This window comes from Ptychodera flava, chromosome 17 (genome assembly GCF_041260155.1).
Source record: "Ptychodera flava strain L36383 chromosome 17, AS_Pfla_20210202, whole genome shotgun sequence".
Taxonomy (NCBI): domain Eukaryota; kingdom Metazoa; phylum Hemichordata; class Enteropneusta; family Ptychoderidae; genus Ptychodera; species Ptychodera flava.
Window position 1 is genome coordinate 17,719,055 of NC_091944.1, and position 18,593 is coordinate 17,737,647.

General features: G+C 37.1%; 2 protein-coding genes across 4 annotated transcripts in view; one reads left to right on the forward strand and one right to left on the reverse strand.

Annotated features, from left to right (window-relative positions):
* LOC139115637 (nuclear receptor coactivator 2-like) overlaps window positions 1–12,097 on the reverse strand; it is an 89,680-nt gene extending 77,583 nt beyond the window's left edge. The window contains exon 1 of one of the 2 annotated variants that reach the window (XM_070677912.1): window positions 11,796–12,097. The gene's annotated coding sequence lies outside the window, so the exon portion shown is untranslated. The remainder of the gene's footprint in view (window positions 1–11,795) is intronic. The other variant, XM_070677913.1, reaches the window with a different exon arrangement.
* Window positions 12,098–12,351: 254 nt separating this feature from the next.
* LOC139115662 (F-box only protein 10-like) overlaps window positions 12,352–18,593 on the forward strand; it is a 49,037-nt gene continuing 42,795 nt past the window's right edge. The window contains exon 1 of one of the 2 annotated variants that reach the window (XM_070677954.1): window positions 12,352–12,465. The gene's annotated coding sequence lies outside the window, so the exon portion shown is untranslated. The remainder of the gene's footprint in view (window positions 12,466–18,593) is intronic. The other variant, XM_070677955.1, reaches the window with a different exon arrangement.

The window sequence follows — 18,593 nt, forward strand, 5'->3', positions numbered from 1 at the left end:
ATAATAAGTATGAGTACTATATAGTATATATAAAACCAAACTAATGCAAGATAAGATAATCCGATATTGTTTTTTTATAAGCTTATTTTAATCCATATGATATCTTGTAAAACCTAGAATGCTTATTTTAATCCATATGATATATCTTGCAAAACCTTAAATTTCTAAAAATTTCGTGAGATAGCTCTATAAATGCAGTATTTGGGAAGACGTCAAGTCACTAGGGATCTTGTTTCGGTAGGGCTACAGAAGAAGGTTACCAAAGAGTCAAGTAATATGCATTTGCACATGTATGCATTTCTGCCTGTACAAATACTGCCTCAAGGCCATGCTTTCATTACACAGGTAGGGGGCCTCAGGGTAAACAGTCTGAATAAACTTGACATTGAATTGTGTTCATCAAACAATGGCGGCAAACTAGCACCCTTTTTAATTGTAGCCTCTTCTATTGAATAGTAAATGGAATGGAGGGCTAATTTATGCAATGGGCATTTATAAGATAATAGAAACCTCAATATGGTTTCTTTGTACAGGGCATGCAGACAATATATGCTAATTAGTGAATGATATGTCTGGCTGATATTAATCATCACAAAGGTGACAGCTTGTAGTTATACGCACACCATACAAGTAAGTGTTATCAAGTTGAGTACGTCAGTTTACATCTGATTCGCTGAGTACTGTTAATGGATTTAATAAGCCAATGAAAATGAGGGTTTCTTTATCACCATGGCTCACCTAGGAATTGTTTACCGTATCTCTCAATCGGTAAAGTTAGCAACTAAAATATTCATTATAACTTGCAAACTTAATGATCCTTGAGTCGGTTCACCAGTTCAATCGAGACAAGTAATAGCTTTCATCGGCAATACTTGCTTTAATTTAATTCAAGAAAAAAAATTGCACTTTTCGCCTATGTTTTCCTGTGTGCTAGTCAACTCTAAACATGGTGAACAACATGTTTTCCAAACCGTAGGGTGGTTGGTAAAAGGAGTTTACATATAACTTTACAGTGACCTGTGATCACTCATATTTTCTTCTTTCTCATTGAGTTTTACACATGTGTGTACAGACCAAGCTGTATATGGAGATTTTGTTTTTCGAATAAAAGCACATACAGATCACCACTGCCCTGCTCTTAACTTAAATAATTTAAATATACCTGAATTTATAAACCATGCATCTTAATTTCTGATTCCTAGATGAAGCAAGCAAGACAAGTCTAGAATCTAGCGCAGTCATTTTGTGGGCCTGCAAACCATAGGGTTTGCAATATTCCACAAAACAACAGACAAGATTGTGGGCTATTGTGGGACTTCACTTGCAGTGCAGATCACGACATGTCTTTTCCCTAGGAAAATACACATATATCTCTTGAGACTGAACGGCCCTGATGAAACCTGGGGTGGTTGTCAGCAATGATTAACCAATATCTGAGAGAGATTTAATACCTCAGCTGTGCACACTGAGTTTGCAAGACAACAGTTGCTGGGAAGCATGCCAGAGGCTTGTCTGTCATACAGCCTTCCCGCCACTGGGCACTCATTTCAGAGCAGCTTGAAGAAGGGTCTTTGGTACAAAGTTTACAGCCAACATATGTTACAGTAACTTGGAACCATTCAGTGTCATGGCAGACACAACAAATCCCACACTACCCACAATGTCAGGAAATATGTTTGGTTACCCAGTATGCTATCTCACTACATGAAGCCCTTGTAATTTGCACTTACCACAAAAAATCATACGTTCGAATGCTAGGACCACTATGCCACGCCTCCATTTTTGCAGACATCCATGACAATCATTTTCAGTGTCATAGTAAAATTCTAAATTGATACTGCAGACTTTTACTGAAGAGAATTATAGATTATTTGGAACATCTCAATGACAGTGGTGCTAAACTTTGATCCCTCAACCGATCACATATCTGGAGGGCGGCAGAAGGTCTTTCTCATACAGATTTTATGAATCATGTTTCATACGGATAACATCTTTGCTGGTTCACTTCTACAAGGATTTTGCGCACAAATTTTAACCACTGAATTGCAAAAACAAAGTTTTGGATCAAATGTTGCCAGATAGTCCTTAGTCTCTGCCAACACAGCTTTCTCCATATACACTTGCCTTCCTAGTAGTGATGAAACAACCATAAAACACTGAATTAAATGAAACTATAATATGGCTCCATTTAGAAGGTAACTTAATATACTGATGCATAAAAATGCTTTTCAGTAAGTTTGTTAGTGCTACATACTTTTTGACTTAATTTGTACAATTACAAAATGTGAAGTACAGTTGCTAATCTTGTTATTATAGACAAAGACTTCAAGCAAACATGATGACAAAATGTCTTCATGGCACCGAACTGGGCAAGTTATTGCCTCAGGGAGGTGTGAACTTGATGGTTTCAGCATAATATTTGCATCAGCGACACTGAGCAGGTCAGTGCTGTGACATGCTACATTCTTTCAATTCACATGAAAAGTACTCTGGCTGTACCCTAGCCTTCATTGAGGTGTGACGGGTCCACCAACTTTACATATGATAGTTACAAACATCCAAAGACAGGCAGTTGTTTTACAGGACATTCCTCTTCCCACTCTCACACATAAGCTGGTATCATTGTAAAACAGGCTAAGCCAACCAGCATGTATGTTGGAATATTCATACTATCTGTGAGAATGATCTTGGTGTTGCTAATGTTGCAGACAATGTCAACAATGACCAACTACAGAGAAGGCTGCTGATTTACATGTTATATTTACCTACTAAGTAATAATCTACATCATTTGGATTGAAAAGCCTATTGTGTAGTGCTATGGAGCACATACAGTACATGCAAAAATGTGCAACATCATGCCCTGGTGCTACTCGGCAAAATAACATGAATATGCAGAAGAAAAAAAATATTTGGCCTAAAAAATGCTCATAAATTTGCAATCAATTAATCTGAACACATTAGAAGCCTATGAAAAATTTGTTGTGTATTTGTAAAATGATATGGTATGGCTTTGGATGTTTACATTTTGGCCAGTTGAACCTAATGATAGTAATATATCACAGCAGCAACATTTCAATTTCAAATCCACATATAGAAATCCAATAATAACTTACTTTATAAACTATTAAATCATTTGTAAGATATATGATAGTGGCCCTAGACTAGATATAGATTGTTGTAACCCTGGTGTGAATACTGTACTGTTCACTGAACCTTTCAACGTTGAGCCCTTCTATTGCAAAACATCAAGCTGCAAACCGTAAATCCCTGAATTTATAATCTCTAGGTTCAACCATAATCCTGCCAGACAGTATCACTTCATCATGTGCAGAGTCAGTAAAAAGCAGTGGAGTGCAAAATCTATACATATTTTCCAATACTTGACACGGTATAGTAGGACAGGTTGGGACAGTAAAATTTATTTTTAAACTGATAGTATAAAAGGCGGAGCCTCCCTTTAAAAGGGGCCAACCTATGTCGGCGTTCATTGCGTAAGTGGACACCAAGCAGGTAACATGAGGGCACACGCTTCAGAAAATGCCACTTTTTAGTTTTTTCCGACCGCAAAAACGCTGACAGACTGCCAAGCGGTCAGCACGAAGCTGCTGCGGATCGAACTCAGTGGTTGTATTCAAATTCTAACGTCACTGGAAGACGTTTTTTTAACCCTTTTCCTGCCAAGTCCATATTTCACCACCAGGTCAAGATGGTTAAAATTAATGAAACACAACGTATTCCATATGATGTATTTTTAAATAATACTGTACATTTGAAGGCTGTTGAAAACATAATATGGTAAAGTTGACTTTTTTTGGACAAAAGATGCTATAACATACCAAGCCAAGTGGGTGAAAATACGTCATGTTTTAGCTAAATACCGCTTTTTACTGACTTGGCTGCTGGGAAAGTGATACAGTTATTACTGTCTGGCAGGAAAAGGGTTAAGGAAATTCGAGTGTGGTGCTGGGGAATAAATGACCGTTTGCAATTTGAACCGACCGTCAATCAAACGATTATATAAGCTCTGTTTGCAGGATTAGCAAAAGGTGACAACAGATTGAAATCAGTTTGTGTAATTAATGTTATAGAAATCAAACATCGTACTGGCCATGTGTTTGACTGGGAGGAGAACTCCACTAATGCGAGAACCTGGGATTGAAAAGTGCGGCTTTAAAGGCATTCACACGCCTTCAAATATTCAAGCATTTGTTAAAATGCAACACATGGGACCTGTTATGCCTCACTGACCAACTTGACTTCATGGTGACATATGAACTTGGCAGGAAGGCATAAAGACTTTGTTATCAGAAAGAATATTTTGTTATAGATATTGTCATGTGACAGATACCTATTTCACATTATATGAAGATCAGTAGCAATATGTGATGTATTTGTATATGGCGCAGAACGAGAATATAATTCTCAGCCGATTCCAAAGGACATCGTACAAGAGTTGATTCAGCATTGAATGACAGGTTCCTCCCTGTGCCTGTAGGTACACCTGCAAACTCTGTTATCTAGATTAATCTTTTTCTGCAAGGATATATTGTACAATGATAAAACTGAATTCAGTTGAAAATATGGTAAAATTTTAAAGAACTTTCAGCTCAAAATCATCTTCAACATATTTGGCAAGTCATCTGTTTAATAGTCCAGTACACAAATTAATTTTGAAATGTCAAAATATCACTGACTATCTAGTGATTAGTTTGAACTTGAAATTCTCATCACAAGAGATGTTCTACAAAAAATTTGCTTGGCACTAGAAAGGAGTAAAGCTGTAAGAAACAATCAATTCTTCAGTTTTGTTGACATTTGGAGATCACAAATTAGTGTAATTTGACCCCTACATTACAAAGACCCTTTCAGTCGCCATGGTAACTGAACCAAAATCATCTTATTTCTCCTATAAAATTTGGAAATACATTGCACAGGATGATTGCTGGAAATTTACGCCACAGGGAAAATTGGGTTGAAAAGTTGAAAGTTGAAACACAGGAAACAGGTTGAAAAGGCCACAGTTCTGAATTTACATGTACTGTAAAAACCAAATCCCTATCAAAGATATACATGATGTATTTATGTTGCCTGTTTTATCAACAAGGTATGTTGCAACACTGTGCATGTTTACAATCCCAAAAGTAGTTTGTTGGTTTCTGCAAGCTTCACTTGACAATTTAAAGGGGGAAAGGTGACTTTGCTAGCTGACCATGGAGAGAAGGCCACTGTTCCTGGATTGTTTCATGAAAAGGGAAAAATAAGATTAATTCTTTTTGATCAAGATCTTGAATTATGTCCATCAGAAAGATATGATGAGAGTTGAATATAACCTAGCAATTCTGTGTTCCAAGCTAGGCAGTCTGGTAGAGCAGTTATTTGATTATCAGAAACTACATCGTCATTTCTGTCATCGGTTGTGTCTATGCGCAGAGCTGAAAATATCTTTGTCCAGTTTTCTTTCATGTTTTAGGATGACTGACAGTATAACCTGCCTCCAGAGTTTGACAAAAATTGACTAAACAATGTTAAATAAACAGCTTCTGTCTGTAGACTCATATACTATAGTATAATTCTTGTTTCTAAGTGACATGATTTTAATAGCATGTCAGAACACAAAGATGTAACATGGCACCTTTTTGACATGTCACTACTTAATGTATTATTCAGAGCTATGTGTAATATTATTTGTTTATTGTCAATTGATAATTACAAAAGAAAGAAAAGACCATTTAACCCTACTTGACACCTATAAACTGCTTCAAGCACCTATGGGATGATGGTATTTCCATGGGAAAAAATAAAGATTGATATATGTACTGTAATCATTATGTCTCATAAAATTGGTGGATTTAAAGTATTTTTCATTTAAGTATCTTTGTATTGAACATTAAACTGATTTGATTTACAAGAAGGAAAACAATAAAAAAATTTCAAGTCTTTTTATTGTGTATAGTGTACTTTGTTTTCTTTTCACTGATGCTAACTGATGTATTCCTTTCTAAAATTCAAAAAATGCCAATATCAGGTGTTTGTAAATTGCATATTTTCAAAATGTAAATGTTGATCTAGAACAGAATAAACAAATATAAGTATTGTCTGCAAATTGATTAATACCTTGTCTGAAATATCAATACAGACCACAAAAAACAATTGGACAAACTTTTAATATATAACAGAATTTCCTTTATTGAACCAGAGCTAACTTAAAACATCTGATTAATCTGAGCCAGCAGACAGCTACAGCATTTCGAACCCACTCTTGATGCCATTTTGTACTTGTTAAGAAATCAAACTGCAATTCCAGAGGGGGCACTGTTACTTTGTGTAGCATTCAACTTGAAATTGCATATAATCTTTGTTTTGAACTTGGCATTGATGCTATTCTGAAATCAATGACAACTTGGCTCCCAAGTGCAATTAAAACTGGCAAAACATGAATGTATGCACCTGACCTTGGCATAGTTCTCTCACATGGGAAGTATTTGCTTACAAATGCAGACGGGATCAGAGAGCATTGCAATTTTCTTTCCCTGTGCCAGATGAGCAATGTGCTGAATGGCGCAATAATTAAGTATTTAGGTTCTAAAGAGCCAATAGCTGGAACTTTTAATAATTTTTCACTGTGCTTTGTTCCAGTGTCAACAGCATTGTCTTGTTCTTCTTCCCACAGCTTGTTGAGATACTCAGTATTCAGTTTGTAAATTCAGCCTGTACATGTGCAAACTGCAATTTGCTATTGTTGACAAGTGAATTATAGTCCATACAGCATGCTAGAATTCAACTGTAAAACGACAATGCATTTCATATGTATACACTCTTGTGTTGTCAAGCTAAATAATTAGTCTTTCATCATGCTTCAGGGAGTAGATTAAGAACTTGCAATTGATGAACAAAACAGAAAGAGTAAAATAAATTATCAAAAGTGAAGCAATTAGCCCTTTATGTGGTACGGTTTTAATTCTTGATATGGACACTTTGGTGTAATGTTTTCTAAACAATGTACCTGCGCATCTTCAACCGAGTGGAAAACTAATATCATAAATTGCAATCCCAATGGAGCTTTATGTGAATGCTGTACAACAGTGTCAGAAACCTGCTACATGGAAATCTTGTCATTTCAAGCCTGACCAATTGTTGGTGGGGGTCACATGATTTTGGTTGAAATATCCCCTTATCAAAACACACTATTGCATGAAAGAGATCTTTTCAAGCGATCTTGTCAGACTTTCTGAACACAGCATTAAAATTGTGATTACTACGCACAACAGTATACCCCTTTTCCTGCCAGACAGTAATAACTGTATCACTTCCCCATCAGCCAAGTCAGTAAAAAGCGGTATTGAGCCAAAACATGACGTATTTTCACCCACTTGGCTTGGTATGTTATAGCATCTTTTGTCCAAAAAAATCAACTTTACAGTATTATGTTTTCAACAGCCTTCAAATGTACAGTATTATGTTAAAATACATCATATGGAATACATTGTGTTTCGTTAATTTTAACCATCTTGACCTGGTGGTGAAATATGGACTTGGCAGGAAATGGGTTAAATTTGCTCTCTAAAGACTTAAAATTTACTAAAGAATTTTACACTTTGCAGTCACAAAAACATGTACATGCACATGTATTGAGTACTATCACTCTGCTAGGCATTGAAGTCATGGTTCATCAAACCATGAACACTTCAGCAACTGTAAAATGCCACTGAACACATTTCTTGGTGAGTATCTCTCAAAAAAAATTGGACTCATGCAAGCAAATGAAAAATTCATCTCGCCCCTTCACATACATGGTTTAGGCCAGAACCTATTGTTTTTATGGTGAGTGTGTACAAGGAATTGGGGATGAAAGAATTGGGCAACTTTCGTTCGCGTACCAAAGACATATCACTTCATCAGATTCACTGTGCTGGGCAATAATTTTAGTGTCTGAAATATAAAAGGTTTGCGTTGTAGGAAATTAGAAACAACTGGTAGGACTGAGATACCTCATATCATAAGTATTGCATAATTACGGCAAAGCAAGAGGTCACTGAAAATGGTTGCAGACCTGTCTATCAAGTCATAAACTTGCCTTTCAGGTAGCTAACCACTAAGTTTTGAAATATCCCTTCATCTACAAGCCCTGCACAATAAACTAAAGAAACTACAAAAAAATGACACATAATTGTAGTGACTCTCTTTGGAACAGTTATCATCAATGTTCTTCCAGAAGCAGTACTCGGTAACAGCAAGGATGTATCACGATGTGAGGATGAAAGCAGCGAGAAAGAAATGTATGGATGAAGTAAAAAGTTTCTCTGCAAATTCAACAGGACAGTAGGAATCACTTACACCACCAAATGAAAGAGTTGTGTACATTAGAGTGAAATATGTTAATGTCTAGCTGTTATGGCAATGACACAGACTGTCTGCCTGTTCATATTTGAAAAATTCCAGATGCAAAAGAAATACCAGCACCTGCTTAACCATCACAAATACACATAAATTAATACAAATAAATAATAATAAAGCACTGTGTAACAAATAAATATTTGATAGGGAAACCCTTAGATTTTTCGTTTCAAAATATATTTTCTCATACCCATACTTGTCATTAATGTCAAGCTTGATATCTCCAATTCTCATTTGACATATATTCCTTGATTATCATATTCATACTGTACTTTATACATATCAATTACACCAAAACACTGGAAAACTTTGACTGCAGACAGAGGAGTGATCCACTGTCTATGCTTTGACTGACAAATTACACAAAACACTTCCAGTAATACTATATTGAAAATGAATTATCACAAACTTGTGCACAATGGCAAACACTTGCATACAGAGTTGACTTAAATCCCCTTGTGTGTTCTCAATGATGCCACCTTGAGATACAGAAATTTAAAGAAGACAAATTTTAGGCCTTCCCTATAAAGCATGTTGAAGTTTACACAGCATACAAATGGCAAGACCACTAAGTAGCAACTTAATTGCTTGAAGTCTTGGTAACGACGTAGGGGCTTTGCCCATTATAGTAGCACACAGATATCCCCTCATTACTTCACCTGGCAATATTCCAACTGTACCACACTACCAACTATACAAAGAGATATGCACCTGTTTCTTCAAATTTTATCATAACTGCACACTGTACCAATGAAAGCAATACATCAAAATCGAAATTTTGAATTTGGATAGTTGAACACAATTGATAAAATAAAAAAAAACTTTGGGTACTGAAGCCATACAGGACCCACGATCTCAGAATCTTCATAACATTAAAACCACCAACAACACACCGGAACTTGCCTTTGATGTCTGGGTACTCTACAGTACTATCACTATGTGTATACTTAAGCTTTCTATTATGCAAATTGGTACACAGCCACAAGAATGGCTGTTATTTTGACCTCAGCAATTACCTATACTACAGCAGTCTATAGTGTAAAAACCACAAATGAGGCCAATAAAAGCTTGATGAATTTGAAGCAATGAATTTTGCAAGTGATATGGTTTTCAGCACCTTCTTTCGACAACTATACATATCCATATCCCACTTCCATGACATGACAGTTCCATGCCTACTAACACTAATCAGCCTGAAAACATTGTACGACTGTTACAAATTCTACACTGCAGAAACTGAAACCTGATGTCACACTTTCAAAATGAGATACATATAAATTTCAAAATGTTTGCACAGTGCCACTGTACATAACCATACTTTTTAAATACTTTTGGTTCACACAGGAGGCATTCAAGATACTGTTGTGTGATTGGAACGTGTATTAACATGTGACTGTTGTCATGTTTGTTTGTACAGAATTCATGTAGTCGGATAGAGTTAAATGCCTGTATCTGTTTGAGAAGTAGGGACAGTTGATTTCAGCAATTTATTCTTTACTGATACCAGTTTGTTGATAACTCAGTTTGGAAATTTAAAGTCTTGAAGAATATTGCATTAATTAAACAAAACATAGACATTTCAATTATTAAAAATGAAAGTGAACCTGCTTGTAATTTATTGACAAAACCTTAAGCCTGGTCTTGTTGTTGTCACCAATAGTAAAATATCAGAACTTTACAGAATGGCAGGATTATGGATTCAATTTCAGTCTGTGGCATTGAACGCACTCAGGGGTGATTTATTTTGACATAAAATGTGACCAGAGAACAGATGAGGCGTATGGAATGCACACTGGAGTCCAAGTAATATCGTGGATCTCATGGGTGGGTGTCTGCTTTTGGGCATACACCACACACACACACACAAAGCACAAATATCAGACTTGCAAGGACATATTTAATTTGTAATAGCCAGTCAGCTGTTTATATAGAGAAATAAGAAAACAAACAGTGACACACTTTGCATTTTTCTCAGTCTAGCAGTACTAGCAATAAAAGTTTACATGGAAGGCCAGTATAAATCATCTTTGTTTGTAAACACAATTTTTCATTAGTGTTAAGGCAGTTTTCAATTATGTGTTTGTGTATTCACCTGTTTTGAGGCTCATGGGGATGTACCTGGGTATAGGATTGCACACAGAGCCTAATGTGTTCATGGTATGTTATATTCCACTCATGACCTTGACCCAGCAGATGCCTGTTATAACGCAGCAGCTAAAGAGTAAAATATGTACTACTGAAATTATGAATATACACGCTGCAAACCATTTTGCATGCATTTTCAAGCAACCTGGTCCTGAAAAAAATTGTTTACTGGTATCAGAGACAGAGTTATTAAATGATCACTGTGCTCAAAAACCTACAAACAAAACACCCCACAGTATGCAAACAGTTCCTCTTCAATATTATTGTTGAGAATACTGTCTCATGTCTATGGTTCTCTTTCACAGATGGTGCAACAATACAGGGTGCCAATGTTCAAAAGGCTGTGACTGAAGCGAAGAGTGGGCAGCCGTTATCAATAGGCAGACGACCTTGAATGAAGCCCAGACCGACCACATTATGCTGTCGCCTTCACAGTTCCCATGTATGTACAGCACTGCTGTGAACGCGCCGGGTATTGCAATAAAAATCTTCACTGCTACAAGGCAACTATCGCGGATGTTCGATTGCATTGGTAAGATACAATTAAATTTAAGAACGATGGCGTACGCAGCTTTTAAAGAAAAAGGTATAAGTCCGCTTTTTTTTTCGAAGGTCACACGCACACTCTAGGCATGGAGTTCTACCACTATGTCTATAGTAACACAACCCACCCTGGGTGGAGAAGCCGAGAGAGGTGCGACTAGCTAAAAATGTAAATAAAACTGTTCAGAGAACACAAAATACGTATCTTTGCAATGCGACTGTTTCTTTGACGGTGCAAATTAAAATATAACTATCGAAGGAATATCAGCTTGGCGAGAGTTGGTCTGCACTGTTACGTAATTTACTCAAAACCATCGTCCGCAACGAACACGACCCAGCTGAGAACACCGTACGCAATTTGTACAGGATTACATTCTAACATGTAACTTGGTAATTGGCGAAGGTGTCGACATAGAAACCTACGGGTAATTCGTCGCTATCCTTTCTTAACATCGGAAAACATGTAAAAACAATGGAGTTCATACAGCACGTAAACAGAATGTAATCGTCATGATTTAAAGAAGGCTGCAAGAAAATGTGCGCGACCTATTAATGCACTGCAGTGCAGGCACGGCCCACACTTTGCATCTTGAAACGGGTACAGAGATTGAAGATGGGAACACATTAGTAGAATTTTTCATTGACAGACGGAGAAAGTTCGTCGTTTTTTAGAAGGAAGTGAGGGTCAAGTTCAAGGAAACACTTGTCTTACCTTTTTCTTTAACTGTAGTTGCCGTGGAGACGAGCATTTGGGGAATACATTTGGTAGACTTCTCCGTTGGTCCCCAGTACTGCCGCCATATTGAAATTCAGTACCTCTGTTGTTGTTTGTGCGAATTCTGGTCCCCAGGATGCATTGCGCGTTGATCAACTTTGTCACTTCTTCGACGTTTTTGAAGAAAATATATCGAAATATTATATCTGCTCTTAGAAGTGCAATATAAGAAGCCTATTTATTGACAAAACTTGTATATAATTATTTCTTGTTACATTTTACTGGTTGTTCTTTTCGATACATATTGAATTAGCTTGCCCTTGAACCCATCGGGACGGAACTATAATAGTAGAAAATAATCAAGGTCGGAGTTGTAAACGATTTTGAACAGACCACTTTCATTTTGTAATTAAAAACAGCATTAAAAATTATAATAGAGAATTAGAAGCTCAAACTCGACTTATATTCTGATGATTCGACATCATTTAATTTTAACTCTGTATATTATTGACATGGTAGTGTATATCCCTCGTGTGTGAATGGTATCGTCTAGATACATAAACATCTGATTAAGACAAGATGGCGGCATGGAGAGAAAGCTGAGTGATTCTCTGAGCGAAACCTGTTCCGAGAACGTAGAATTCGTGTTAATGAAATTCTAACCAAGGTGGGCAATGTAAAATCTAAACCCTTTATTATTTTTCTGAATTGCGTTGTGAATGAGCTGTCAAATTTTGGTGCTTGCTTGGAAGTTTATACCAATCACGAGACTCGTCTGGTGTCTGTCATGCCGCACTGGGGTATACTTTCCGTTTTTAAGGGCTATGCTTTCATGCAACATCGTTAGTTTCAGGGAGCGAGAGTCTTCCCCTGGATATTTCTTACACAGCTTAAATATGAGGGTAATCACGATTTTCATTCATGTCGATGTGCTGTAGTAATATGCCCACTGGACACTACTGGCGTGATTGCCAACAATGCCTGTCCAATGGGGCATGCTATATGCATGCATGTCATCTTAACCTCCCCCTACATCAAAACCTCCCTCCCTCAACCTCTCCCATTTGAGTACGTGTCCGTGTAACAACTATTCATGTTTAGTCCACAGTTACGTTAACGTTCTAGTTGTATATTCATCTAGACTAGGCGAAGAAGGTTTGGATAACCGTTAAATCACATTTCCAATCAACGTGCAGCTAAGACATGAGATGTACAATGAGGCAGCGACCTCACGACCCTTAGACATGGTAAATGTCTAAGTGAGTGTGCAAGGTCCCTCCTCAAAATTCAAATGTTCAATCTCCTAAATAAATGTGTTGGCTTAATTTTATGCAAAGTTTTATAATTGTTTTAGAGTGAGCATTGTTTTATTTTGTGCAATATCTCGGAAGCTATTATCCAATTGGTTGGCTGAATTTACTCTTATTGAATTATACAGAATAAACTCCTTAAGATGCTGTGAATAGTGACAATCGACCAGTCAGGTATACTTTCCGAGCCAGCTGCACATCAGCAGTTTTATTATGCAAAACAACTTATTAGTAATAATTACATGTAATCATTGGCATAACAATAATGAGGAGTCAAGCGGTGGTTTGAGATGGTGGAAATCATCCGAACAAGCATTTTCAAACTGGCTCTAATGATCGTGTTACTCTACTGTGTTGCCACAATTACAAAAGAGCCCCAAAGTTACATGCTTGGCGCAAGTGCTTGCAGTACACCATCACTCCATATCGATGATATCACTCTATCCAGATGGAGTAACATCGTTGAGATTAAGATGTGAATCTACACTGTGTTTACTTTTCTTAGGCCACTCACAGACCCTAAAAACGGTGTATTGGCCACTCAGCTGTCAAAATTTGAACTGAAAAAGTACTATGTTGAAGTGTCATGTCGGCCAATAACAAGTTCATTGATTTTTGGAAAATAACGTAAAGCAGCCATTCACAACCCTTGATGGTGGTCACATGGTCAAGTAATCATCCATTGTCGGTGTTATGGTCACTGCAAACACACCACATTTTCTTTTCAAATGTAGACCCTTTCTCTCTTTTCAAGCAATTTTGTTTGGTCGGTAACTAATGGCACTAGAGATGAGGATTGTATTCAAATCAGATCCAAGGGCAGTTGACCAGATATGTTGAGTCAATGCATGGTGAAGAAAAGCAAGTGTAAACACTTCATTCTTCAAGTTAATTCCTGACCAGAGTCCCAGATGAACTAAATACATGTACAATAACACAGTCCAAGCATTGGTCTTTCAGGATGTCAATTATTTTTTTGGATGCAGATATGATTCAGAAATTATATATGAAATTCTTTATCTACGCTGGCCTTTTGATGTGGAGGAAGGACATTGTGTAGGTGCTCGATTCCATGCACATATATCTGCAGTAGACTGAGACTCAGGCTATGATTTGGATGATGCTACTGAAACTGTTTTTGACATTTTCAGTATCAGAAGATGATGTTAGTTAGGGGAACACCATTTGATTTCTGGGGGGGGGGGGTATGGAGGATTTTGAGAAAAAAAAATTTGTCGCCAGGTGAGATAGAAGAAAAAAAATTGATCCTGTCATGGCCTGAGAAAAAAAAATTGTCATAACAGACAGAAGTGAAAAAAAACATTGTCACAATGCAGCAAAATTAGCAAAATTTGGAAACCCTATCTCATGTATTCTTTGCCGGCGCGCCGCCATAGGCGGCGCAAATGTTTTTGCACAGCAATTCTTATGTTTTTTTTCCCAGCACTTATGATATAAGCATGCACTACATAGGTCTACTTTACACCTCAGTGTACTCAATGTTTTCCTTCCCTCCTTCCCTCTTCTAATCCAAGAAATCATATTTCAGGATTTCTGTTGCAATATCTCAATGGCATAGGCACTATCTAAAAGGGGACTTTTTGACTTCTGTAAATTGTGAAAGTTTTAAAACACAAGACAGGAGTCAATAAACTAGTGTTAAAATCAGTATGTTATTCTCTCAATATAAATATATTAGGAAGATGTACAAGTTGACAATGAAAAATTGAGGAACAACAAATATAATGAAATACAAGGGAGGGGGTCACTAAAAAAATTCAAAACTTCAGGGGGGCGTTACTCAAAATGTGGAGAGGAGGTTCAAGAAGGGGGTGGGGTTACTCAATTTTTTTTTGGCGAAATAAATTGAAACACATCTCAGATTGCACCATTGCACACATCCATTTCTCAAAATTTTAAATGAGAGAGGGGGGCACCCCCTCTCGTGCTCTCCCCCCTTGGGTCTTCTAACAGTTTTACTGGTAAAAGACAAATTTAAAATACCTATCGGATTGCACAACACTGCACCGTGGCGCACATCAATTTCTCAAAATTTTCACAGGATCTAGGACAATACTGAACTGTTGTGAATTCATCCTTTATTATCACAGAAACATGTTTTCATTTACCTCAGTTCAAAGACCATTTTGACAGTTAAACATACCATATTCAGGCTTTTCATTAGAAGCTGGCAGCTGGAGAAATGACACAAGAAGGTCACAGATTTTCCGTTCCTGTATATTTATTTATCTTCAGTCTCTGGCAAACAGAACTGTTTTTCACAAATTGTATTGTCATTGTTTGGTTGTTGAATATTGTGACACAAACACTGATCATGCATAAAATGTAAAAAAATATTGCAGTGTTCAATGTCATTTTCAAACAGTCTTACCGAGTGCAAAATAATCTGAAACTCCTCTCAGATTGCACCATTAAACACATCAATTTCCCAAAATTTCCAATACGTTTCCATGCAAGATAGGGCAAAGCTCCTGTGACACTTTCCCCTAAGCCTCTCGCGTGTTCTCCCTCTGTACTTTCAAATTCTGCCCGGTCAGATATCCTAGTGAAAACCCTGTCATAATACCCATCCAAATTAAACAATTTATATCTTTATTTTATTGTGACTTGCAATTTCATTTTGATGGGTTCACCTTTTTTGAACCATCATGAGATAACTGATGATAGTCTAGCAGAGTACATCAGGATTTCAAAGGTCTTTACTGTTGCTGTATTTTGTAAATTTTACAAATACATGTACTAGTATTTGTATTTAACTTTTCTTAGTGGGGGGGGGGATCAGTCAAAATTTCAGAGTTAGAGAGGGGAGTTACTCAAATTCATCATGGTTAGGGGGGGGTGGGGTGTCACTCGAAATTTCTGAGTTTCAGGCCGTAAATAATGACGACTCCCTTATATCAACGCATCACAAACTTTATGACAATAAAAAAAATTTGCACTGCTACTCCATTTGAAAAAAAAAATTGATGCAGCTCTGACAGTAGAAAAAAAAGTTGCTGTCACTGTGACAGGAAAAAAAAAATTGCTCCCATACCCATTTCCTCCATACCCCCCCCCCAAATCAAATGGTTCTCCCCTTATTCTGAAAGTAAAGAATAAATACACAGCTTGTCACAAAATTTATTTATCCCGAATATAGACTCTTACTGTCTAACATTTGAGGTATCAGTATGTGGTCTGAACCAAGAAAGAAAGTAAAACTTACCATGGCTGGCAACTTTCTGGAAGGACAGGTGACACATGAAAGTTACCAGCCTCGATATCTGGTATGTGATCTGGACAAATTTCAAACATTGCTTGTATAGTTTGTTTGTTTGTTTGTTTGTTTGTTTGTTTGTGTATTACTTTTACCTCCAATGTATTTCTCCTGATGCAATCTTTTATTTTATTTTATTTCAAAGAAGATCAATGGTAGAAAGTCTGATTTACAGGTTCCAATAAGTTGATTCAGTAACTTGTATAATACTGTAACTCCGTTCTTTTGACCTAGTTGTCAATGGTAACAACCAATAATTAATTTTAAGCATCTGCACAAAGTTTGTCATTCTGTTCATTCAGAGACAGTGGGAAAGGTCTTCTCCTCTGCTGTTTAATTTTATTGTACTTGATTTAATGCCAGGTTTTATGCTTGACTAGATTTAAGTTACTGTGCTTTTGTTTGATTTTTGTGAGTCATCCCATTGTTCCCCTCTTGACTGTCCTTGTTTTGCGTTTGTGGTGTGTGACCACTACTTGATGAGCATAGGCAGCATCATGGAGAGTGAAATAGCTTAGTTCCCATTGTTGTGTGCACATAATGATGCGGGTAACAATCCAAAGACAATTCAAGCATTCTCTTTAGAGGCAAATACTGGACTGGTATCCCACTCACTGTGATTCAGTGATTAATTGATGGCTGTTGCAACAGGTTCTAAACAGTCAGACCTGATTTGTGCATGGACATTGTACCGCTCACACATAGACAATAATTCCTTTGGTTGATACTGTTTGATGTGAATCCTTCACACCTGGAAATGAAAACTTATGAAATCCATGCAATCTGTGTTCACCTTGTCTTGTTTTATGAATGAACAGCATAGAGAAAAGATCACAGTGTGAATACCTCTCAACGATTCCCCATTTGATCCAGCCTTAGATTTTTACAAACGAGACTTCTTTATGAAGTATGTTGGACTGTGATATGTTTTGTTCTTACAGCATCATGTAGAAAGAACTCTCATGCCTCATCCAATACTCATATGATTATGACTTGATTGAGATAGTGAAATTTACCAATGAACTACACAATGTTCAAAGTCATGTATGCATTTCTAGTCCCCACGGACACCGTCCGGGGGGACTTATAGGTTTGGTCATGTCCGTGCGTGCGTGCGTGCGTGCGTGCGTGCGTGCGTGCGTGTGTGCGTCCGTCCGTCCGTTCACACAGATATCTCAGAGATGCAAGAAGCGATTTCATTCAAACTTGGTACAAGGATTACTTCATATGTCATACAGATGCACGTCGATTTGTTTTGGGATACGATCCAATATGGCCGCCAGGCGGCCATTTTATTACGATTTTTTTCATGTACAGAGCCATAACTCAGACATGTTTCAACCAATTTTATTCAAAGTTGGTACAAGGACATTGACCAATGTCATAGATATGCACGTCAATTTTCTTTGTGATACGATCCAATATGGCCGCCAGGCGGCCATTTTATTACGATTTTTTCATGTACAGAGCCATAACTCAGACATGTTTCAACTGATTTTATTCAAAGTTGGTACAAAGACATTGACCAATGTCATAGATATGCACGTCAATTTTTTTGTGATACGATCCAATATGGCCGCCAGGCGGCCAGTTTTATTATGATTTTTTCATGTACAGAGCCACAACTCAGACATGTTTCAACCGATTTATTCAACATTGCTACAAGGACATTGACCAATTTCATAGATATGCACGTCGATTTGTTTTGTGATACAATCCAATATGGCCGCTAGGCGGCCATTTTATTACAATTTTTCATATACAGAGGCATAACTCAGGCATATCTCAACCGATTTTATTCAAAGTTGGTACAAGGACATTGACCAATGTCATAGATATGCACGTCAATTTGTTTTGTGATACGATCCAATATGGCTGCTGTGTGGTCATTTTGTTACGATTTTTTCATATACAGAGGCATAACTCAGGCATATCTCAACTGATTTTATTCAAAGTTGGTACAAGGACATTGACCTATGTCATACATATGTACATCGATTTTTTATGTGATACGATCCAATATGGTTGCTAGGCAGCCATTTTATTACGATGTTTTCATGTACAGAGCCATAACTCAGACATATTTCCACCAGTATCATTCAAAGTTGACATTGACCTATTTCATACATATGCTCGTCAATTTGTTTCACGTCATGTAGCAGTAACATGTCAATTATTGAAGTTTCGTAAGTAGGCTGATATGTCAAG